General features: G+C 37.1%; 1 pseudogene; it reads right to left on the bottom strand.

The window, feature by feature from the left end:
* Positions 1-22,508: 22,508 nt before the first annotated feature.
* Positions 22,509-23,724, bottom strand: LOC109566897 (nucleosome assembly protein 1-like 1; annotated as a pseudogene).
* Positions 23,725-26,752: the final 3,028 nt, after the last annotated feature.

Here is a 26,752-nt window from a genome sequence, read left to right as displayed (position 1 = left end):
ATATTCAAAAGCAGAGACATTACTTTGCCAACAAAGGTCCGTCTAGTCAAGGCTATGGTTTTTCCTGTGGTCATGTATGGATGTGAGAGTTGGACTGTGAAGAAGGCTGAGCGCCAAAGAATTGATGCTTTTGAACTGTGGTGTTGGAGAAGACTCTTGAGAGTCCCTTGGACTGCAAGGGGATCCAACCAGACCATTCTGAAGGAGATCAGCCCTGGGATTTCTTTGGAAGGAATGATGCTAAAGCTGAAACTCCAGTACTTTGGCCACCTCATGCGAAGAGTTGACTCATTGGAAAAGACTGATGCTGGGAGGGATTGGGGGTAGGAGGAGAAGGGGATGACAGAGGATGAGATGGCTTGATGGCATCACTGACTCAATGGACATGAGTCTGAGTGAACTCCGGGAGTTGGTGATGGACAGGGAGGCCTGGCGTGCTGCGATTCATGGGGTCGCAAAGAGTCGGACACGACTGAGTGACTGATCTGATCTGATCTAATTATGTAAAATAAAACTTCTTCTGTATATTAAATAATATCTTGAAATACATTGAGCTATTTTAGAGCCATTATACTATAACTCTTAATCTTTTTGAATCTAATCAGCACCATATTGTTTGAATTACTGTAGCTGAATTTAATACCAAATGTCTAATAAAATAAGCCCTTATGTATTAAAATATTTTTCAACTTCTCCTAAATATTTTATTCTTTCTGACCTACTTGTCAAAATAATACTCAAAATTTATATAAGCTTGATCTCACTTGAGTACAAATGTGTCAGAAATCTTAAAACTTCTCTTATGATGGCACAAGCCATGTGGTAGAATTGATACAAAGAACATTTTTGAGCAGATTTTTTTAGTAGTTTTAGATTTATAGAAGAATTGAGCAGAAAGTAGAGATTTACCGTATACCATCTTACCTTCCCTTCAGTTTCCACTATTATTAACATTTTACATTAGTGTGGTACATCTTTTAAGATTAATGAGCCAGTATTGCTACATTATTACCAGCTAAGATCTATATTTTTAAATCAGGATTTACTGTTTACATTATATATTCTGTTAGTTTTGACAATGTATAATAACATTTATCCACAGAAGAGTTTTACTGCTCCAGACTCCACTGGGCTCCAACTACTTATCTTTCCCTTTCCTTCCCAACTCTTGGTGACCACTCATCTCTTTACTGTTTTCATAGTTTTGCCTTTTCCAGAATGTCATACAGTTGGAATCCTGTAGTACACAGACTTCATATTTGGAAGCTTTCTCTTAGAAATATGCTTTTAGTAAGACTCCTCAATATCTTTCTGTGGCCTGATAGCTATGTTTTCCAAATGCTAAGTAACACTCCATTGTATGGATGTACCACAGTTTATTCACCCATTGCAAGACATCTTAGTTGCTTTCAGGTTTTGACAATGTGAATAAAGCTGTTATAAACATCCATATGCAGGTTTTTATGTGGACATATTTCAACTCATTTGGATAAATGCCAAGGAATACAATTGTGGGATCATATGGAAAGACTATGTTTAGACTTGGAAGAATCTGTCAAAATTGTTTTTCTAAGTAGCTGTACCGTTTTATACTCACCAGCAATGAATGAGAGTTTCTGTTGTCTCATGTCCTTTCCAGTGTTTGGTATTGTTGGTGTGTGAATTTTAGACTTTCCAATAGATACATAGTGACATCTCACTGTTGTGTTAATTTGCTACTCATAATGACATATGATGTTGAACATATTTTCATGTGCTTATTTGCCATCTACATACCTTCTTTGAGGAGTTTTCTGTTCAGATCTTTTGCCCATTTATACTGGATCATTTATTTTCTTATCGATGGCACCCTACTCTAGTACTCTCGCCTGGAAAATCCCATGGACGGGGAACCTTATGGGCTGCAGTCCATAGGGTCACGAAGAGTCGGACACGACTGAGGGACTTCACTTTCACTTTTCACTTTCATGCATTGGAGAAGGAAATGGCAACCCACTCCAGTGTTCTTGCCTGGACAATCCCAGGGACAGGGGAGCCTGGTGGGCTGCCATCTATGGGGTCGCACAGAGTCGGACACAACTGAAGCGACTTAGCAGCATTTAGTTTTAAGGTTTCTTTCTATATTCTAGACATTCATCTTTTATCCAATAGGTGTTTTAAAAATATTCTCCCAATACGTGGCTTATCAACTCATCTTCTTGTTATTTTACAAATTAGAAATTCTTAGTTTTAATGAAGACCAATTTATCATTTTTTTCATGGATTGTTCCTTTGTTATTATTGTGTCCAAGAAGTCATCGCCAAACTCAAAATCACCTTAACTTTCTCCTATATTATCCTCTAGCAGTTTAATAGTATTTTGTTTTATGTTTAGGCATATAATCATTTTGAGTTAATTTTTGTGAAAAATAAAATGTCTGTTTTTAGGTTAATCTTTTTTGGCCATGTGGATATCTAATTGCTCTATGACCATTTATTGAAAGTACTATCCTTTTGCTATTGAATTGCCTTTGCTCCTTTGTAGCTCAGCTTGTAAAGAATCTGCCTGCAATGTGGGAGACCTGGGTTTGACCCCTGAGTTGGGAAGATCTCTTGGAGAAGGGAATGAGCACCCACTCCAGTATTCTGGCCTGGAGAATTACTTGGACTGTATATCCATCAGATCCCAAAGAGTCAGACATGACCGAGCGACTTTCACATTTACTTCTTTGTCAAAGATCAGTTGACTGTATTTATGAAAAAGATAATATTTTGAGAATTGAAATGCTTGAAACTGAGATAATTTGTCAGCTTATATACAAAAATTATGTTCTAGGAGGCAATATAATCAGAACACTGGCTTCTTCTGGACAAATTATTTGCATCACTACTAGATAAAAATATCCATAATTTAACATGTGACTACATAGTCTGGGTCAGAATCAATCACAGACAGTATGTCAGGGCATATCCTATACAGATCTGAGCTCAAATGTTACATCTTCAGGGAGCTCTTTCCTAACTATGCTGCCTACGTTTAGTTTTCTCCAAAAGGACATTTTATCAGATGTCCTTCTTTATATCCCTGGTCCTTATAACTTCTATGGACAAATAATAAGTGTAAAAGAAACAAGACCTCCCATTTGTCCAGCCCCCTTACATTTATGTTGGTCTATGATTTGCTACAAGAATCGAGGTATCAATTCCAGGTATGAGCATAGGAAACCTGTTGTGAGCCTTTCCACTTGCATTATATAGCTTGATGCAAAATGTAAGAAGACCTTGTTTGGAGATATAGGAGAGGTGTTGAGATCTGAGCAAACTGGATGACTGATTTCACACATGAAGTGAATCAGTCCAACAGTATTGTCTAGACAGATGCCTGAAACTACAGCAGCCACAGGGATAACAAATAAAATTTTGTGTGTAAGGAATTATGGAGTCATTTGTTAGCCCAATAAAACATAGGCTATCCTGACCAGACCAATATACTGTGTACAGATTAATACTGTCCGTACATATTTTAGATGAATAAGCAAAGCAAAATGAAGAAAATATATATTTAGTCCAATGAAAATATTGCTAAATGCAGCAAAATAATTTCATTACAAAACACAAGTGCATTTTATAATCATATCAACCTTCCAGAGAATTAATAACAGGAGATTTCAGTCTAATTGTGTACACGTGCTTCATATGGCTATGTGACCCATGTACTTAGTAGCTACTAAGTTATGATTTACTTAGTTAGTTTCATCAGTTATAACTGATTAAAGTAAGATCCAAATTGAATCTATTAATGAGAGGTTCTGGCTGAGGTACTTCATAATTTCCAGGCATAAGAACCTAGAAAGCAGTTATGAGGATAAGGAGCAAACATTATAGGCATATCCAAGAACCAGTAAGATCAACTGTCACTTTCTACTTACATCGTTAATCTTCTCAAGCTCAAATTTTGTTTTTTGGTTTTTTTTTTTTTTTTTTTTTCATTTTATTTCTGTTTTTTTTTATTTAATTTAATTTTATTTTTTAACTTTACAATATTGTATTGGTTTTGCCATATATCAAAATGAATGCACCACAGGTATACCTGTGTTCCCCATCCTGAACCCTCCTCCCTCCCCATACCATCCCTCTGGGTCGTCCCAGTGCACCAGCCCCAAGCATCCAGTATCGTGCATCGAACCTGGACTGGCGAATCGTTTCATATATGATCTTATATATATTTCAATGCCATTCTCCCAAATCATCCCACCCTCTCCCTCTCCCACAGAGTCCAAATTTTGGTCTGTATTCTTATCTTTTGACTGTTTAATCTTGGCCTCCATGTGTGTCCGTCTAAAGTATGATTTGCCACATACTTTAGGACACTGGGAATTTATAAACTATCTTTTTTCTATGTCTCATCAGTTGGCTTTCTAATAGGTTCTGCCAATAGGAAGCAGTGTTGGTAGATCAGAAAGTGGAAGGAAAAGAGAAGCTTTCTGATTGTGGTAGAGCTAGAGTTACTGAAATAGAATTACTAATTAAAATTACTAATTAGAATTCTAATTAGAATTACTTGGAGTAGGGGCAGCAGTGAGGTGCTATTGGACTTCAGCTTTTTTTAGATGTTTCAATATTGATCACCCATTGGTGTGCCCAGGACTACCAGTATAGCCTCTTCTAGTGTGTGGTACCTGATGCAGCCTGGTAGGCTCCTGCTCAGAGGTATTAGCAACTTAGGTTTCTTATCTGATATATTATCTCCTCTTCACTTTCATTCCTTCAGTTCTGGTCACCTTTACTTTGATCACTCAGTCCTCTGTAACCTGAGTAACCACTCAGCCTGTTTGAACAACATAGATTGATTTCTATTTCCCTGATGTCTTAGACATATTACAAGAAGGCAACGATGAGGGAATTAGTAATTTGTCTAAAACTCATTTTGCCATACAAATGAGTGAATGTGATATAATGCAGAGCAAACAGACATTGTGTATTTTCTGGGCACAGATTCCTTTAGTAGTTTGAGCTCTCTTGAAGCAAAACAAAAATTGAAGTAAATAATCACAAAACCATTTAGGTAACCTGAAATAGCTGCCTAAAATTTCATGCCCTAAAATTCATGCACTTTACTCTGTTGGATACATCTTGGCATTTTATTTTATACATGATTCTAACAAGCCCTTTTTATCTCTTTGTTCAGCCCACTGTAAACTACCTTGGAATAACAATTTTATATGGGGGTGTTAGAATTACTCTTAAAAGCACAGTGACCAAAATGAAGGTAAATCATTGACAGATTAACAATAGAGGAAAAAGAAATACTCAAAAAGAGAAACATGAGAACTCGTAAAGTATCATACAGAATAAAAGGTACAGAGACATATTTATTTAAAGCTTTAAAAATGTCTCCAAATGTATAAAATTGTCCATTTTTCTGACATTTTCATTAATACATTAAACTTTATTTCAGCTTTTATATTTTAAAACATCAATATACAGCTGTGTAGGAAAAATTATATAACAGATATTACTTGTTTTAATTAAGTTGGAAAAGTACAGAAGCATCTCTGATATCTAAATGGAAATACTCTAAATGGAAATCTCATTTAGGTATCAGAAGTTTCTGTACTTTTCCTACTTAATTAAAATAAGTAATATCTGTTATATGTGTGTGTGTGTGTGTGTATGTATAGGTTATGTCCATAGGCAGTTTTTACATTGATTATCCAGTATACTTTTTAATGGTGCCAGTTTTACACTTAAAGTTGTTCTGGTGTATGTCAGAAATTTCATGGCTATCCTATCCATTGGTAATATCTTTGTCATGATGTTATTCTGAAATATGTATTTTGTTAATATCTAGTGCTGTGCTTAGTTGCTCTGTCATGTCTGACTCTTTGTGATCCTATGAACTGTAGCCTGCCAGGATTCTCTGTCCATGGGGACTTTCCAGGCAAGAATACTAGAGTGGGTTGCCATGCCTTCCTCCAGGGGATATTACCAACCAAGGGATCAAACCCAGGTTTCCCACATTGCAGGTGGATTCTTTACTGTCTGAGCCACCAGGGAAGCCTGTTAATATCCAGTAGTTAACATAATCTCTGACACACGGTGGTAGTGACGGAAATTGTTGGTTGTCCTCAGTATGTTGTATTCCTATTTTTCAGGAATTATACATGTCAATTCAGAAGTCAAGTGTAGCTGTGTGGATAAGTTCAGGTCAAGTGGAATATGAACAGGAATGTCATCTGGAGAGCTGGCAAATACATTGTACCTTTATTTCCAACCCCTCCTCCTTGTCACTCCTTGGGATGTGCATGCTTCATTTTCGAACGTGAGGTTTGGGGTTAGAGACAAACCTTTTCAAAACATGGCTGAGATCTGAACAGGAAACACCTTGGTTCCCTGGAGAGTTCATAGAGCAGAGTCAGTAACCACTTACCTCTGGAGTGTTTATACAATAGAGAAATAAACATGTATCCTGTTTAAGACACTTTTATTTGCAGCCAAATACAGTCTTTCCTGAGATAGTAGATATTTAATAAATGTCCAAAGGGTGCATCAATTGTTGAGTGAAGATCAAGCTAACATTTGATCAAAACTAGAGACCACGTTTTATTTAAAACATTTTCAGCAGTGAAGTGCAAAAAATACAACTCAAATTGCTCTGAACAATATTAATATATATTTAGTCAGATAACAGAAAAGCTACAACTAGCACAGGATTCAGGTCTGATGATTTAATGCCACAATAGTATCACTATTTACACACATTCTTTCTGTGGTCTTCTTCAGCCATCCTTTGGCAGTCTGGGTGGATTTAGAATGATTGCTGGAAGCAACAGCAATTTTTATTCAGCAGGAAAGGGATGACGGTTGTCTAGATTTTAAAGGTGAAGAACTTTTCTGAGAAGTGAGTGGTAAACTATCATTAGCTTGAATTGTACTTACTCTTGTCACCATTAGAATCCTATGTGCTGATTGACTCGGCCCACGGTTTTTAAAGCAGTAAAATGGCAAAGAGGATGAGATACTCTAGAGTTTTAGAAATTTACTATTTGTTTCTAAAAATGACAGTGTTCAGAAAATTATAGCAGGTTTTTATTTAAAAGTTTAAAAAGTGATACATTTAGCTTTAAGGCTGTGTTTGCATGCATGCTCAGCTGCTCAGTCATGTCTGATTATTTGTGATCCTATGGACTGTGGTCCGCCAGGCTCCTTTGTCCATGGAATTCACCAGGCAAGAATACTGGAGTGGGCTGCCATTTCCTCCTTGATGTTGTTCAGTTGCTAAGTCATGTCTGACTCTTTGTAACCCCATGCACTGCAGCAAACCAGGCTCCCCTGTCTTTTACTATCTCCCAGAGTTAACTCAGATTCATGTTGATTGAATTGGTGATGCTATCTAAACATCTCATCCACTGCTGCCCCCTTCTTCTCCTGCCCTCAATCTTTCCCAGCATCAAAGTCTCTTCCAAAGAGTCAGCAGCTCTTCCCATCAGATGGCCAAAGTACTGGAGCTTTAGCTTCAGCATCCAGTGAATATTCAGGGTTGTTTTCCTCTAGAATTAACTGGTTTGATTTCCTAAATATTCTTAGGGTTACAATGATCACAAATACAGAGGTTTTACATTATTTGATCTGCAAAGTTAAACCTGGCAGGTCTGTCTTATTTTTGCCCTTTTATTTCTTACTTTTGAGTATTTGGCAGGACTAATCATGTTGATTGACATGTGGTAAAAAGAGACTGCTGTGAAACTGCTTCTGAGAAATAAGTTGCTGATGAAAATGGTGCAATTTAAGATTTTTAAATAAAGATGGAATAACTTTAATATTAGGAGATGCATAGATTTCAGAGGAACTGGAATAAAGCATATTTTTGGACTCATATTTGCTAATAATTAAGCTAAATTGTAAATGCCAGTAGCATTTGCTGTCAAAAGAGACAATAAGACTGAAAAATGTCTAGAAAAGTTTTCTTTATGATTTGTTACATTGGAAATCAATCTGAGAAAATTATGTAAAGTAGTTATCAGTGGCTACAAGGTGAACTGTACATTTTTCTTTGTACATATACTTTCAGTCTTCTCAATTTTCCAGGTTAAATATAATATGGAAAGAATAGATAATAAGGCACATTCCTCAATCTCACACTTTCTATTACTTTAAAAATTATTTTTGCTTATTATAGAAAAAATACAGTGAAAAGTGTCACTAAAATACAAAAGGTTTAGAGCAAGGCGATAAACAAGGTTCTGCTAGAATTAGAGAGTTCACTGTCCTGGCAGAGAACACCCTCTGAAGTTCACAGGGAACACTCACCAAATTCCATGAGGAGAGGAGTTTATCTCTGGATTACTAGTAGCTAGCAGTGTGCCTGGAGCAAAATAGAGGTAATATACATATTGATTACATGAATGGATAAAATGTTACAAAATCTTGTCTTCTCTAAAGGAGGGAATCAGTAAGCAATGTCAAGTGTGTTCAGGAAGACTAGTTTGATCCAAGTCATCCTTAACAGTAAGACTATACCCAGTGTTACCATGAATGAGGAAAAGAAACATGAGGCACAGAAATTGATTTTTTGTTTTCTCTACTAAAAAGAAAAACAAAAACATGTATTTTTTGAGCATATTGAATCTATATTATATAATTATATCTCCATATGAATGAATAAGTAAGGAAGTATGTGCCTTCTCTACTAAAATGTCTAACAACAGAGACCCTTCGAATAAGACAAATTCCCTGAGCTACAAAACCAGCATACCACTGTCAAATGTAGCATTGGAATAAGAGCATACATTGGCCCTTCCTGATTAAAAGTTTCTAATTCTTTCATGATGTTTTCTGTCCCATTTAAATCTGTAATCAGCTATGGCTCTTACATACATCAAATAAGCAGCACCAGGCTTAAAACAACAGTGGAAATAAACTAAAACAGGCAAAAAAAAAAAAAAAAAAAAAACTAGTTTTGCAGAAAATTTGAAAAATTACAGCATGGCTAAGTGTTGGTTAAACTGGGAAAGCAAAAAGTCGCATTTGGGAGAAATTTACTCCCTTCAGTAACTTTTCTAGGATTTCAGAATTCTCCCCCAAAATTATTTTTGCTTTTGTAATTCTAAATTATGAGAATCCCCTTCAATTCTGTAAAACTTCAGTGAGGAAACAAATATTCATCATATCTTCAGACACAAAACCCAAAAAAGGAATGAATACAAAAGGAAGCTCATTCAAAGGGACAAACAAGCCTGATTTAAGGAAAAGCCTCTGATGCCTTGCCCTTGAACTACCCAAACACCTGCACAATTTCTTATTGGCATTTAAAGGCACGCAAACAATGTTTGCTCCTCTCACATCACTTACATTCTGATTATTTAGAAACTATTTTTTTTTAATAAATGAATTGATATGCAGGGGGTGATAATCAGTAACAAATATATTTAATCGTCATACCTGTGTGTAAAGACTGCAAGCAGAGATAAGTAGCAGTGAGTAGTTGTCCAGAGGAATGATAGCTCTGAAGGAAATCAAAATACTTTACTACATGACACAACCCAACATTCCTATGCAAACTCTGCCAGTAAAACCATGGAATTCACAATGTAAACCACACTAACAGAAAGAGGCCAATAGATCTGGCTGTTCAGGGTGTTATTTGAACTGGTAGAGGAATGTTGAGTCACCATAACTTAAAATTTTACCTAGAAAGCAAAAAAATGGTAGACTTTATTAGAGATAAATGTCAATAGTTCATAAAGGCATGCTAGAAGTATCTCTTGAAATAACTCAATATTCCCAGGATCTGTATTATATGAAAGAGAATAGAAAATATAGCAAGGAACAGCAAATTAGATAAAAGTGGTAATTAAGAATATTCATTTTGGAGTTATCTGGTTGTTCTTCATATGTGATTACTATAGTTCTATGCTTATTTAAGGGACAGTAAGAAAATAACTATGAAATATGTACATGTTATATACTGTGCCTATATGAAAATGTTAGTTATTCAGTTGTGTCTGACTCTTTGCGACACCAGAGACTGTAGCCCACCAGGTTCCTCTGCCTGTGGGATTCTCCATACAAGAACATTGGAGTGGTAGTTTTTCCCTTCTCCAGGGGATATTCCCAACTCAGGGATTGAACCCAGGTCTCCTGCATTGTAGGCATGCATATATATATATATATATATATACACACAATATAAATATATAAGTATGTATAAGGATGTATTGCACTCATCTCACATGCTGGTAAAGCAATGCTCAAAATTCTCCAAGCCAGGCTTCAACAGTACATGAACCGTGAACTTCCAGATGTTCAAGCTGGATTTAGAAAAGGCAGAGAGGGACCAGAGATCAAGTTGCCAACATCTGTTGGATCATCGAAAAAGCAAGAGAGTTCCAGAAAAACATCTACTTCTGCTTTATTGACTATGCCAAAGTCTTTGACTATGTGGACCACAACAAACTCTGGAAAATTCTTGAAGAGATGGGAATACCAGATCACCTGACCTGCTTCTTGAGAAATCTGTATTCAGATCAGGAAGCAACAGTTAGAACTGAACATAGACCAACAGACTGGTTTCAAATAGGGAAAGGAGTATGTCAAGGCTGTATATTGTCACCCTGCTTATTTAACTTATATGCAGAGTACATCATGAGAAACACTGGGCTGGATGAAGCAAAGCTGGAATCAAGATTGCTGGGAGGAATATCAATAACATCAGATATGCAGATGACACCACCCTTATGGCAGAAAGTGAAGAAGAACTAAAGAGCCTCTTGATGAAAGTGAAAGCAGAGAGTGAAAAAGTTGGCTTAAAGCTCAACATTCAGAAGACTAAGATCATGGCATCCAGTCCCATCACATCATGGCAAATAGATGGGGAAACAATGGAAACAGTGACAAACTTTATTTTGGCGGGCCTCCAAAATCACTGTAGATGGTGACTATAGCCATGAAATTAAAAGATACTTGTTCCTTGGAAGAAAAGTTATGACCAACATAAACATCATATTAAAAAGCAGAGACATTACTTTGCCAACAAAGGTCTGTCTAGTGAAAGCTATGGTTTTTCCAGTAGTTATGTATGGATGTGAGAGTTGGACTCTGAAGAAAGCTGAGCACTGAAAAATTGATGCTTTTGAACTGTGGTGTTGGAGAAGACTCTTGAGAGTTCCTTGGACTGCAAGGAGTTCCAACCAGTCCATCCTAAAGGAAATTAGTCCTGAATATTCATCGAAAGGACTGATGCTGAAACTGAAACTCCAATACTCTGGCCACCTGATTTGAAGAACTGACTCATTGGAAAGGGCCCTGATGCTGGGAAAGATTGAAGGCAGGAGGAGAAGGGCACAACAGAGGATGAGATGGTTGGATGGCATCACCGACTCAATGGACATGAGTTTGAATAAACTCTGGGAGTTGGTGATGGACAAGGAGGCCTGGCGTGCTGCAGTCCATGGGGTCACAAAAAGTTGGACATGACTGAGTGACTGAACTGACCTGATAAGCATGCATGTATACATAAGGAATGAAGAATGATAAATGTCATTAACATAACCTGTTAACTTTAAGTCCCATAAACGTTGTAAAATACTCAGAACTATATGAAGACACTAGTCTTAGGCTGATTTTGTCATTCATTAAGTTCAAATATGATTTAATTTTTTAATTTGTATTATGGTATAGTTCATCTACAATGTTTTGTTTCAGATGTACAGAAATGTGAATCAATTATACATATACATATATCCACACTTTTTAGATTCTTTTCCCACTTAGGTCACTACAGAGTATTGAAGAGTCTCCTGTGGTAGAATAGGTTCTTATCAGTTCTATTTTATATACAGTAGGGTGTATGTATCAATTCCAATCTTGCAATTTATCCCTCTCCACCGCTTCACCTCCTCCCCAAACCATAAGTTTATCTTCTACAGTTGTAACCCATTTTTGTTTAGTAGATAAGTTCATTTGATTTTTATTTTTTATTTTTTTAAATTTTATTTTATTTTTAAACTTTACATAATTGTATTAGTTTTGCCAAATATCAAAATGAATCCACCACAGGTATACATGTGTTCCCCATCCTGAACCTTCCTCCCTCCTCCCTCCCCATACCATCCCTCTGGGTCATCCCAGTGCACTAGCCCCAAGCATCCAGTATCGTGCATCGAACCTGGACTGGCAACTCGTTTCATACATGCTGTTTTACATGTTTCAATGCCATTCTCCCAAATCTTCCCACCCTCTCCCTCTCCCACAGAGTCCATAAGACTGTTCTATACATCAGTGTCTCTTTTGCTGTCTCGTACACAGGGTTATTGTTACCATCTTTCTAAATTCCATATATATGCGTTAGTATACTGTATTGGTGTTTTTCCTTCTGGCTTACTTCACTCTGTATAATAGGCTCCAGTTTCATCCACCTCATTAGAACTGATTAAAATGTATTCTTTTTAATGGCTGAGTAATACTCCATTGTGTATATGTACCATAGCAAAAGTTCATGTATTTCATATTTACTTTCCTAAATATTTATATTATAAAGTCATTTAGCTTTTATATGCTGATTTATTTTCATTTGTAAACTGTATATCTTGAAAGAGATTTTGACAATTAGGTAATAATATAGGGGCTAGAATCTTCAAATTAATAACAATTTATGGGAAATGTGGGCAAAGTACTAAAGTTTTAGAAAAACTAAATTATCCCTATGTACATACATATTTTATTTGCCTTAAATGTATAAATATGATTGCATCATCTTTATAAAAATATACACACAAATATGTACATCAAATTGTGCTGTATTTTATAATATGCAATGACTGTAATACCATAAAGTTCTTTCTGTCAACTAAATTTCAGTCTGAAAATATCATGTAGGGCAGAGGTCCCCCAATCCCCAGGCCATGGACCAGTACCGGTCCGTGGCCTCTTAGGAACCAGGTCATACAACAGGAGGTAAACAGCGGGAGTAAGCAAGTCTTCTTCAGCTACCCCCCATCACTCTCCATCACTCACATTACCTCCTGCACCATCCCCTCCATCCCTGCCAGAACCATCAGTGAAGGAGACCCTTTCATGAAACTGGTCCCTGGTGCCAAAAGGATTGGGGACCACTAGTCTAGAGTTGTCTTTTCACCTCTGTTTAAAACAACTGTTACCTCTTAAATATAAGCTTTGTTTCCAGTGTAACTGTGGATGAATAAATTAATCATGTGTTCTAACATAAAAAGACAGAGGACAATAGTCCCCAAGGGAGAAGTGAATGCAAATGAACTGACGGATTTAATACTGCAGTGCAATATTATGATTTTCACTCGAGCAGATGGGAAATAGGGGGGATATACAATCTCAAAATCATCAGTTTAGTTGACTTTTCCCTGTTCCCAGACTAAAAAATCCATCACCAATCTGAATATCAGGATACAATTCCACAGCCCCAAAGACTTTAATGTTGCAAACTCATCTGTGCTATGTACTGCATACCAAATGAAACCTTTTAATTATTTAGTACCTATATAAATTTGTGTGTATGTGAACTTATATCTTGCAAACACCTGCTTCTACCATGCATTATGTAGACACAGTCCCAAATGAGAAGGAAAGTGTATAAGATTCTTTATAGATTTTCCAATGTGAACTTCATCTTCCTATTCTGATGTTGGAACTGTGTCTAAAAATTAGAATATAAAATGCTGCTGCTGCTACTAAGTTGCTTCAGTCATGTCCGACTCTGTGCGCCCCCATAGATGGCAGCCCACCAGGCTCCTCTGTCCCTGGGATTCTCCAGGCAAGAATATTGGAGTGGGTTGCCATTTCCTTCTCCAAGAATATAAAACATACATAATAAATTTTATATTTTTTATTGTCCAAAGCAAATAGGTCACAGAACAATTTTGATGAGGCAGTTACATTTTATTATTTTGACAGTTTCCAGAGAGATAACCGTGAAATGGAAGCTCTTTTTTCATTTATGTACAGTGTATCAGGAATGTTTTAGATTGGCTCGGCATATAAAATGACTTTGTAACTTATTAGTGATGTCTGAGAACCATCTGGAATATTTAACATCTTCAACATTGGGTTTCCAGTGTTACAGGTAATCCAGTCAGAGCCAGTGGGATCTAATATGTCATTGATTCTTCCTCTACCACTGCCAAGTGTTGACTTAGGATGTTGTAAATTAACATTTCAATATTCTTGAGTATCCTATGAAATATGCTCCCCAAAACCTAGACATCTGAGTCCAATTCCCACAGAAGGCAGTGGTGAAATAACCATAGCACACTACTTTTTTATTTATAGATGTTTATTATATATAATTTCCCAGGGAAAAAAGGAGATCGGACTTAGTCATGTAAATAAATTCTTTTTTTTTTTTAATGATGGGCTAGAAATTAATCACAAGGACCTTGAGGATTTGGACAACAGAGACTATATTATTTGACTGTTGGCAAAGTAATTTAGCATCTCATTTTTCCCGGAAGGGTACCTCTCAAGTTCCTGGTAGGAAGTTCTTGTAGTTGAACCTTCTGTTGAATTGAAATGCATTGTGGGAACTCTTTGTTTGATTTATGGTGCTGTGAAATGTAAAGAGATGGACTGTGGGGCACCAAACAGGCATTGGTGTAAAACTCATTTCCAATAAGCATTAGATGAGTGAGCTTGGAATAGGGCGTCAAACCCATAGAGGTTTTTGTTACTTCTCCATGGCTCACAGTGATAAATGGTTCCAGATTTAGAGAAGATAGCATAACAAGCACAAATTGTGGACCTAACATTGGCCACCTCATGCAAAGAGCTGACTCATTGGAAAAGACTCTGATGCTGGGAGGGATTGGGGGCAGGAGGAGAAGGGGACGACAGAGGATGACATGGCTGGATGGCATCACTGACTCGATGGACGTGAGTCTGAGTGAACTCCGGGAGTTGGTGATGAACACGGAGGCCTGGCGTGTTGCGATTCATGGGGTCGCAAAGAGTCGGACACGACTGAGCGACTGATCTGATCTGATCTGAATATAATGTACATACACTGCAAGTCATTAAATTCAATCATAGGTGACAGTGTCTACAGAATAACCCAGATGTTTACTGTTGTGCTAGGGGTTTAGTTGATAAGTCGTGCCCGATTCTTTGCAACCCCATGAACTGTAGCCTGCCAGGCTACTCTGTCCATGGGATTTTCCAGGCAAGAATACTGGAGTGGGTTGCCATTTCCTTCTCCAGGGGATCTTCCCCACCCAGGGATAGAACTTGGGTCTCCTGCATTGCAGGTAGAATCCTTACCAACTGAGCTACCAGGGAAGCCCAGTTTGCCACGAATTCTGACCTTAAATCTGCCAATCCTTCTTTATTAATTAATAGTAATAATAGCAATTAACATCATTAATGATTTGATCAGATCAGATCAGATCAGTCGCTCAGTCGTGTCCGACTCTTTGCCACCCCATGAATCGCAGCACGCCAGGCCTCCCTGTCCATCACCAACTCCCAGAGTTCACTCAGACTGACGTCCATTGAGTCAGTGATGCCATCCAGCCATGTCATCCTCTGTCGTCCCCTTCTCCTCCTGCCCCCAATCCCTCCCAGCGTCAGAGTCTTTTCCAATGAGTCAACTCTTCGCATGAGGTGGCCAAAGTACTGGAGTTTCAGCTTTAGCATCATTCCTTCCAAAGAAATCCCAGGGCTGATCTCCTTCAGAATGGACTGGTTGGAACTCCTTGCAGTCCAAGGGACTCTCAAGAGTCTTTTCCAACACCACAGTTCAAAAGCATCAATTCTTCGGCGCTCAGCCTTCTTCACAGTCCAACCTAAATGTAGTATTTTCTCAACAAACAGTATTGAACAAAGAACAACAATGACAAAATCCTCTTTCAAAATACCTTGTATAGAAATATTTAACATTTATTGAACATTATAAGATATATACCTTGTATATGTTATTTTAAAGCAATTATTGTCTTCTTTATTTTTTAGATAGTCACTGAGTCTTTAGAATTTTAAGTAACTTGCCTAGGTTTATATGGCTAGAATTAAGGCTTGAGTTTCTTTGGCTTCAGTTCAGTTCAGTCGCTCAGTCGTGTCTGACTCTTTGCGACCCCATGAATTGCAGCACGCCAGGCCTCCCTGTCCATCACCAACTCCCGGAGTTCACTCACACTCACGTCCATTGAGTTAGTGATGCCATCCAGCCATCCCATCCTCTGTCGTCCTCTTCTCCTCCTGCCCCCAATCCCTCCCAGCATCACAGTCTTTTCCAATGAGTCAACTCTTTACCTGAGGTGGCCAAAGTACTGGAGTTTCAGTTTCAGCATCATTCCCTCCAAAGAAATCCCAGGGCTGATCTCCTTCAGAATGGACTGGTTGGAACTCCTTGCAGTCCAAGGGACTCTCAAGAGTCTTCTCCAACACCACAGTTCAAAAGCATCAATTCTTCAAGCCCTATAAATTAATGCCAGACAACATGGCAGTTCTTAGCTGTACAGGTGGCATTTAGTGAGAATGTCCCATGTATCCCTTTAATATCTTATTTGTGTCATTCAGATCAAAAGAGATTTCCAAATACAATGGAAATAATTCCAAAATATATAGTATAAACTGACTTCAAGAAAGTCATTTTCAATTCTATCAAAATTATGATTTGTATAACAAAACATTCACAAGTAGAAAAAATAGCCAATTGAAAACAACTGCCCATCAAGACTAGTCCTAGCCTTACAAAGAGTAGAAAAAGAGCAACATCGTATTAATATGTAGGCTGAAAGGAGAGAAAAAAGTAGAAGCAAATGGAAAAAATACAAAGGTGTTCCTCCTAGCTCAAGTATAAAGTTCCAAGATGCATTTACAGATTACTTTATATTACTAATATGTAATGTAAAAAGGGAAACACACAGACAGTTCTTCCTTCCTCACATAGTAGGTAGTCATCAGGCTACATGCATCACATTGTCATAGTTTCCAGATTTTCTTAGACCTAACGCTCCCATCTTTGTCTCTTCATTTCCCTCTTCCCCCAAGGCTAATTATCTTCCTTCTCAAGCTTTGATATTTCTTGTTTTTATCCCTATCCTGCAAAACCTCCCCATTTCTTTCTGTTTCCTAACACACTCTCCGCACCCCCCCCCCATACTCTCATCCCTACTTTTCTTCTTTCTGCTCTGAGTTGAGCCATGTTCTGTATGTGCTTTTGAACACACTTCTGTCTTTGAATGAAAATGCTCCTCCATAACAACCAAATTTCCTTATTTAACAAAATCATTTTTAGGGCTTAGCTGCCATGCATCTTGCTCTCGGAAGACTTACTGTGTCTTCTTATCTAGGTTATATCTACAGTTCTTTATCTTTCCACATTCATAACATTTATTGCATTCAAAATTATTTGTTCATCATCTTTCCAAAGTAGAGCAATATGTTTGTTATTCACCCCTAACTTCCCAGGAACTAGCACAATGTGTGGTATATAATAGATACCCAGTTCTATTGAATTTTTCTGTCATTAGAATGCTGTATACATCGATGTGGGCACTGAAACCAATATAAAAAAATCAAACAGTATATGCAAGATTATATGATAGAACAATGAGTAATGTATGATCTATGCTTCAGTTTATTTTATAACCAGGCTCACACATTTCTATTCCTATACAGTTGGAACAAAGTGGATTTTTCCTTTATTTATTTATTTATTTTAATTTATTTATTTTAATTAGAGGCTAATTACTTTACAATATTGTATTGGTTTTTTCATACATCAACATGAATCCGCCACGGGTGTACATGTGTTCCCAATCCTGAACCCCCCTCCCATCTCCCTCCCCATACCATCCCTCTGGGTCATCCCAGTGCACCAGCCCCAAGCATCCGGTATCCTGCATCGAACCTGGACTGGCGATTCATTTCTTATATGATATTATACATGTTTCAATGTCATTTTCCTTTATTTATTTATTTTTAATTAAAGGATAATTATAATATTGTGTTGGTTTCTGCCATACATCAACATGGATCAGCCCTGGGTATACATATATCCCCTCACAGAGTGAAGTCAGTCAGAAAGTGAAAAACAAATACATATTAATTCATATATGTGGAATCTAGAAAGATGGAACTGATGAACCTATTTGCAGGGCAGCAATGGAGACACAGATACAGAGAACAAACTGAATTTATTTTTGATGGGTGTGGCGTGGTAGTAATTGAAGCAGCAGGCTCTATCATTTGCTCTCATGCACAGACCTAAATGAAGATGAGAGAAGTCAAAGACCTTTGAATAACCTTTTCCATTGTTGAAGGGAAGTTCAGATGCAAATAGTTAACAGAGAGAAAAGTTATAAGGTCGTTCACATGCAGATTTTAAGATAAATATTTGTTATGACAAATGGCAAGATGATGAGTTTCTGCTAAAAAAACAAAATGATCCCTCTTTATTACAGGCTCTCTATTAAACTAGTACATATAATTAAGGCAGGAGAAGTTTTTGTCTTTAAATCCACTTTGGATTTGCTTGATTATATTCTGCATTTTAGCAATCTGCAATCTATTCAGAATCTTTTTAGAGACCTTGGACTTGATTGTTTTAATTATAACTCAGAACATGTACAAGCTCAGTTTCCTTTTCTGTCATGGGGGTGGGATTGGTAAATCTAAGGGCACCCACAAATACAAGCACAGGATAAACTTCATGAATAGTTACGCTGTCAAAGACTGCATTTTTTCCCATCTTTTTCCTAATATACATAGGTTAGAATATAGAATCCAAAGTCAAAGGTTTGGGTTCTGTTTATTATTAGCCAGGGGATTTTAAACAAGTAATTTTACAATAATCCTCAGCATCCTTACTTGTCCATAAAAAGTGTATATGAAATTTCTGTATCACATTATTGGTGAACTTGAGGATAAAACTAAAACAGTCATTGTAGAAAAACTTAATAGGAAAACATTGCATAAGTGTAAAATAATGTAGTTTCTCTTTTTTTCCATACTCGCCTACTCATAGCAGTGTTGTTTACCTTCATAAATTGAGGAGTATCCTATAAGGAAGAATATGTGATAAGGACCTCTTCCTAGTTAGTTATGTTTATATCTAGGTAATTTTCCTAGGCAAAATTTTTGCAATGAACTTAATTTCCTAGTCACTGTTACTTACTGCTGCAGTAAATTTAAATCCAGTATACACATCAACTACATTGAGTCACTCCTTTACATTCTAGTCTACACATGTAGTTCTTCTCAAACTTCGCCATGGATCAGACTTAGCTCCAGAGCTTGCTGTCACACAAGTTACTGGGTACCACCTCCAGGGTTTCTGATGGAATAAGTGGACCCCATATTTTTGGTTTGTTTTTTGTTTTAATATTTCCTACAAGTTCCTAAGTGACAAGTATGCTGCTACTCCACTGGTCACACATTAAAAACCACTGCCCTAGCACAGCTTCTTAGGTTTTAACATTCATAACAACCTCCTGGCTTTAACCTTAGACAGTTATTTCATTGCTCTGAGGTATGTCTTTGCTTCTTTATTTTAAAAAATGAAATCAGAGTTGAGATTCACTGTTTTAAGATTAGTGTTTCTCAAATGCTATTGCCAAAACCAAACTCGATTCAAAAAGATTTGAAAGGCAAAAGGATGAAGATTACATGTGTTCATCTGTGGCCTCTGTGCTCTGTCATCTAAGCAAATAGCCAACCCAGACAATTTCATCATTCAATAGAAAAAATATATATTTGCATAACTAATACATGCTGCTTCTCTGGACCACCCCAACTTTTCTGTGAGCTGTTACAAACATGTAGGTATTGAGTTTTCTCCTTCCTTCACTTTATTCAAGTGTGAGATTTTACTTATTAAAAATATTTCCCATATGGTGAGTGATGCAGAAAGAGCAGCTAGTATACCAAGATTCCAGACCAAAGCTGCCCAACTGGCAACTGCCTGACTCTACGTATACCAAAGAGGAGATGGGAAACAATTAGGATTGATCTCAAGTCTATTAGGGAGTCAAGAGAAACCCAGTTGAAGGGCACCGTTAGCCAGTTAAGCACAAGAAGTAACTTTCTCAGGCTCCACTTCTTTATGATAGAGATAAAATTCAGGAATCTATTACCTACCAAAAAATATAACTACAAGTGGCTTGGAGCAACTGCATTAAGATACACAGGACCCTTTAATCCTTACTTTTTTCCAGCTTGAGACTTTGGAATGTCTTTACTTTTCCTCCACACACTTACCCTGCAAACAAAGCTTTGATTATAGGCCTTTGTTATGAAATAATGAATACATTATTTTGACATCAGCTATTGTAGACCATCAGCATCTGAGAGCTAATTGAGATTTGATGAATGGTTCTTAATTTTTAAATACTGCACATTTAAAATATTCATTTAATAAGACTATTTCAGGGTACATAGTACTAAAAAAGTATGTTGAAAGAATTACAATCTCTGAGATCATTTCAGCTTATGATACTGTTATTATACTATTATAAATCTTTTTAAAAATAACATGATAATCACCATAATGGTATATTTTGCTTTTTAATTGAAGTGTAGCTGATTTGCAATGTTCTGTCAACTTCCGATGTACAGCAGATTTTCAGTTTTATATGTATACATTTATATATATTCTATATTCTTTTTTACATTCTTTTCCATTGTGGTTTATCTCAGAATATTGAATATAGTTCTCTGTGCTATACAATAAGACCTTGTTGTCCATCCATTCTATATGCAATAGTTTGCATCTACTAACCCCGATCTATTATTCCAACCCTTCTCACAGCCCTGCTCCATCTTGGAAACCACAAGTCTGTTTTCTGTGAGGCTTTTTGTTTTATACATAAGTTTACTTGTGTCATATTTTAGATTCCACATATAAGTGATGTCATATTATATTTTTCTTTCTGATTTACTTCACTTAGTATGATAATCGAATTTATAGCTGAGTAGTATCCCATTGTGTATATATATACACACCACATCTTCTTTATCCATTTATCTGTCAATGTACATTTAAGTTGTTTCCATGTCTTGGCTACTGTGAATAGTGATTCTATAAACATTGAGATGCAAGTATCTTTTTGAATTATAGTTTTGTCCAGATCTGTGCCTATGAGTGTGATTTCTAGCTCATATAGTAACTCTAGTTTTCTGAGGAACCTCCATACTCTTTTCCATAGTGGCTGTAGCAACTTACATTCCCACCAACAGTGTAGGAGAGAGTTCCTTTTCTCCATATCCTTTCCAGAATGTTATTTGTATACTTTTTAATGATAGTCATTCTGATTAGTGTGAGGTGGCACTTCATTGCAATTTTGATTTGCATTTCTTTAGTAATTAGTGATGTTGAACATCTTTTCATGTGCCTATTGGCCATCTGTATGTTTTATTTGGAGATAAGACCATTTAGATCTTCTGCCCATTTTTTGATTGGGTTGCTTTTTGTTGTTGAGTTATGTGAGCTATTTATATATTTTGGAAATTAAGCCCTGTGAGTTGCATTGTTTGCAAATATATTCTGCCACTCTGTGGGTTGTCTTTTCATTTTATTTATGGTTTCCTTTGCTGTGTAAAAGGTTGTAATTTTGATTAGGTATCATTTGTTTATTTTTGTTCTTCTTTCTATTGCTTTGGGACACTGTCCTAAGAAAACATTGATATGTTTTTGTCAGAGAATGGTTTGCCTATGATCTCTTCTGGGAGTTTTATGGTCATGTCTTATGTTTAACTCTTTAAGCCATTTTGAATTTTTTTTTTTTGTACATGGTGTAAAGATATGTTCTAACTTCATTGATTTACATGTGCCTGTCCAACTTTCCCAGCCTCACTTGCTGAAGAGAATAACTGTATATTTTAGATGCATATCATATATTCTTCAGTCATACAAATTCCCTTATTATAAATACAGTAGTAAAAATATATATATTTTTCCTGTTAGATTATTTTACCGGAGAAGGCAATGGCACCCCACTCCAGTGCTCTTGCCTGGAAAATCCCATGGATGGAGGAGCCTGGTAGGCTGCAGTCCATGGGGTCGCTAAGAGTCAGACACGACTGAGTGACTTCATTTTCACTTTTCCCTTTCATGCACTGGAGAAGGAAATGGCAACCCACTCCAGTGTTCTTGCCTGGAGAATCCCAGGGACAGGGGAGCCTGATGGGCTGCCGTCTATGGGGTCCCACAGAGTCGGACACGACTGAAGCGACTTAGCAGCAGCAGCAGCAGATTATTTTACACAGAATAAAATCTAGTTTTAGAATCAATAGGTAAATGGAAATGAACATTTTTATGACATGGTTTTAGGTTATAACGTTAATTTCAGAAAATTTAAAGATACAAAGAAGCATAGGGTATGAAAAAAAATCTTAATGTAGTAACTTAACAGTTTAGTGTATTTTTGTTTTATTATGTAATGCTAATAAATGTTTAATATCCCTTTATCTTAAAATTTTGAACAAAATTTCTTAATACTTCTTAAATATCATTTTTTTAAATTATATGACATTTTTATTTTTAGGATGCAAAAACAAAACAAACAACAGAAAACTTGAAATAGGCTTGTCAAATGATGTAAATTCATCCTTTCCATGGAAGCAGAAGGTAGATCAATGCAGGTTATCCTCAGGCCTCATACATCCTGCTTCACTGCTGCTTGCACTCTGCTGGGTTTTGATCCTTCTTTGGGTCATAATCTGGATCATTTTCCTCATCTCCTTCTTCTTCCCCTTCCTCATCCGCTTCTTCACCTTCTTCATCATAGTCATCATTGTCGTCTTCAATAGCTTCTCCAGTAAAGTATAACACTGATCTTGGGATTATACGCTCACGTAAAAAGTGACCAATTTCAAAGTCTGCAGCGAGGATAGCTTCAGAATCATCATCCAGATCTCCACTCTCAGGAACTTCAGGAGGGGCAAAAAAAATTAAAGAAAGAGTCATTAGAAACTGTTTTGGTCACAGTACAAACTGTCCCACGTCCCTTGTGTTTCTGCTTCTTCTTAATCGTTTTCAAAGTGACATTCTTGCCTTTTTTCCAATCTATCTGGCACCCTGTACAACCCATAATTTCTGGTCCATCAAAAGAAAAGGGATCAGAATCATCTGGTTCTGACCTCATCCTATATGTCTTTGTCAACACTTCATTTGTGAAATATTCATTGGGTTCAAAGTGCAATTCTAAGACAAAACTCATAGGCTGACCAGCATCTGAGAACTTCACTTCAATATCTTTCAAGTGCTTCAGAATAGGCTCATCATGTTCCTGAACCATATCACTGAGCAAGTCAACATTCTTAAAAACGGTCAACCAAAACTCAGGAATTCCCTTGGGATCTTCTTTTTCTTCATCCTTTTTCTCATCTTCAATCTTGGCCTTTTCTTTTAGCTCCTCCGAAATTTCATCTTCCTCATCTGGTTTCCATTCACACTCTTCTTCTGTAGGTTCATAAATGGCATTAATGATCTCAAATTGCTTATCAAACAGAGGCTGATAAAGAACAGCATACTTTCTTTCAAGATCATGAACTTCCTCATAGAATTTGGCTTCTATCTGTGCACATTTAACTTGAAGGTTTTTGAGAGCATTCACTCGTCTTTTAACTACCCTAGGCAAGTTGTCGATGTCTGCCATGTTGTACAAATGCCAAATATCGGTGGCGAGCGCGGGGAGCCGAGCGGCCGGAGCTGCGCAGGCAGTGACTCAGGGCGGCGGCGGGAGGAGCAGGAGGCGGCGCCGCGAGCAGATGGCGCTAAAAAAGCATAAATATCCTTTTAATAATAGTAATTGGAGGAAGCACTTATGTTTCTATTATGTCTAATATATCCCATGTGGTAAAATCCATGTTTTATTTTGATCAAGTGTTTAATGTAAGAAGACAATGTATTTTTATATCTTTTAGAAAGAAGTTCAAAAATTCATTATACCTCATTTTGGGTAAGATTTTTTAAAACAAGCACTCTGATTCCAATAATTTAATTAACTTTAACATGCACAAATGCATGGCATTGATGTCTTACACCTGTATAACTACCACATTCTTCAGGAAACAGAACACCAAGTCTCTAAAAGCACTTTCATGCTGCATTCCAGGCATCAGCCATTAGCATAACTTCCAGTACCATATATTACTTTCATTTGTTTTTGAGGGCATGCATGTTCAGTCATGTCTAACTCTTTGTGATCTCATGGACTATAGCCTACCATGCCTGTCTGTCCATGAAATTTTCAAGCCAAGAATACTGGAGTGGGTTACCGTTTCCTCCTCCAGGGGATCTTCCCGACCCAGGATCACACCTGTGTCTCCTGCATTGGCAGGCGGATTCTTTACCACTTGTACCACCTAGGAAGCCCCTCATTTTTGGGGGGAGCTTTATCTAAATGGAATCATATAACATGTTTTTATATGGTAACATTTTTTGTGTGAAATTTATACATCATTTTCCAGAAAGCAGTAGTTGGTTCCTTTTCAATGGTGTTTGCTACACATGAATATCTATATCAAAGTTTTAGTTTTAAATATTTTCTCCCAATAACTAATGGTTCATAAGAAGTGCATGCACAAACTATGTAACTAACTTTTTAAACAACTAGGAACCAAGTAAAGCTTTAATTGAGCTTCGCAGGTGACCTAGTGGTAAAGAATCCTCTTGCTGATGTGGGTTTGATACATGGTTCGGGAAGATCCCCTGGAGTAGGAAATGGAAACCTGCTCCAATATTCTTGCCTGGAAAATTCCATGGACAGAGAAGCCTGGCGGTCTACAGTCCATGGGACTGCAAAGTCAGACATAACTGAGCCCTGCCGCCATACACAAAGCTTTAACTAACTGAAATGAATATTGAATGAAAAACCAACTGATTTTGTATTATGCTTATATAGTCTACACAAACCATTAGATTATTCAATGAGCATACTAAATCTTTAAGAATGACAATATTTTATATTACAAGGTTATGTATTTTAAAAAACAAGTTGAAAGAAGTATCAGTTTTGCTTCCAAGTCATGAACACCCACTTTCCAACTTCAATACAATGGTGGAAAATGTTAAATGACTTGATCAAGATCTATTATTTCAAATATTTATATGTCTAGTTATGGGAAAAAATCACTTACTCTTAGGTATTGCCTTAAATAGTAAATAATTCTGAATGTAATAAGCATTTTAAAGTTAACCAAACATTGATACCTGGTGGCAATTAACTGAGTTAGTGGACAGGATGCTGATAATTTGTAAAGTACAATAGTAATGTTTGTATGTGCTTTATGCTAAAGCAGAAATGTAATGACATTTATGCAAATACTAAAAGATGAATTGATAGGTGCTTCCTCAATAGCTCTGGTCAGGAATGTGCCTATAGTTGTGACTGTTGTCTACCCAGCTTCCATGCCAAACCTTTTCCTCTTGTGAGCAATTATCTGATCACCCATGTTGTCCTGCATCTCAAAAGATGCAATGACACTACTCAAATATTACATATAATAAACATTTTGCACATAATTATAGAATGTCAGGCAGTTCAGTCACTCAGTCATGTCTGACTCTTTGCAACCCCATATGCTGCAGCACGCCAGGCTTCCCTACCCATCACCAACTCCAGGAGTTTGCTCAAACTCATGTCCATGAAGTCGTTGATGCCATTCAACCATCTCATCCTCTGCTGTCCCCTTTGCCTCCTGCCTTCAATCTTCTCCAGCATCAGGGTCTTTTCCAACAGTCAGTTCTTCACATCAGGCGGCCAAAGTATTGGAGCTTCAGCTTCAGAATCAGTCCTTCCAAAGCATATTCAGGACTGATTTCCTTTAGGATCAACTGGATTGATCTCCTTGCAGTCCAAGAGACTCTCAAGAGTCTTTTCCAATACCACAGTTCCACAGTTCAAAAGCATCAATTTCTCAGCATTCAGCCTTCTTTATGGTCTAACTCTCACATCCATACATGACTACTGGAAAAACCAGAGCTTTGCCTAGATGGACCTTTGTTGGCAAAGTAATACCTCTGCTTTTCAATATGCTGTCTAGGTTGGTCATAGTGTTTCTTCCAAGGAGCAAGTGACTTTTAATTTCAAGGCTGCAGTCACCATCTGCAGTGATTTTGGAGCTCCTCAAAATAAAATCTCTCACTGTTTCCATTGTTACCTCATCTGCTTGTCATGAAGTGGTGGGACCAAATGCCATGATCTTCATTTTCTGAATGCTGAGTTTTAAGCCAACTTTTTCACTCTCCTGTCACTTTCATCAAGTTCTTCTTCGCTTTCTGCCATAAGGGTGGTGTCATCTGTGTATCTGATGTTATTGATATATCTCCCGACAATCTTGATTCTAGCTTGTGCTTCATCCAGCCTGGCATTTCTCATGAGGCATTTTGCATATAAGTTAAATAAGCAGAGTGACAGTTTACAGCTTTGACATACTCATTTCTGAATTTGGAACCAGTCTCTTGTTCCATGTCTGGTTCTAACTGTTGCTTCTTGACCTGCATACAGATTTCTCAGGTGGCAGGTCAGGTGGTCTGGTATTCCCATCTCTTGAAGAATTTTCCACAGTTTGTTATGATCCACACAAAGGCTTTGGTGTAGTCAGTAAAGCAGATGTTTTCCTGGAACTCTTTAGCTTTTTCAATGATCCAACAGATGTTGGCAGTTTGAACTCTGGTTCTTCTGCTTTTTCTAAATCCAGCTTGAACATATGGAAGTTCATGATTCATGTACTGTTGAAGCTTGGCTTGGAGAATTTTGAGCTTTACTTTGCTAGTGTTACACATTATAGAATGTGTGCAACT

The sequence above is a fragment of the Bos indicus genome, chromosome 12, assembly GCF_029378745.1.
Source record: "Bos indicus isolate NIAB-ARS_2022 breed Sahiwal x Tharparkar chromosome 12, NIAB-ARS_B.indTharparkar_mat_pri_1.0, whole genome shotgun sequence".
NCBI lineage: Eukaryota > Metazoa > Chordata > Mammalia > Artiodactyla > Bovidae > Bos > Bos indicus.
This window is presented reverse-complemented; position numbering and strand designations above follow the sequence as displayed.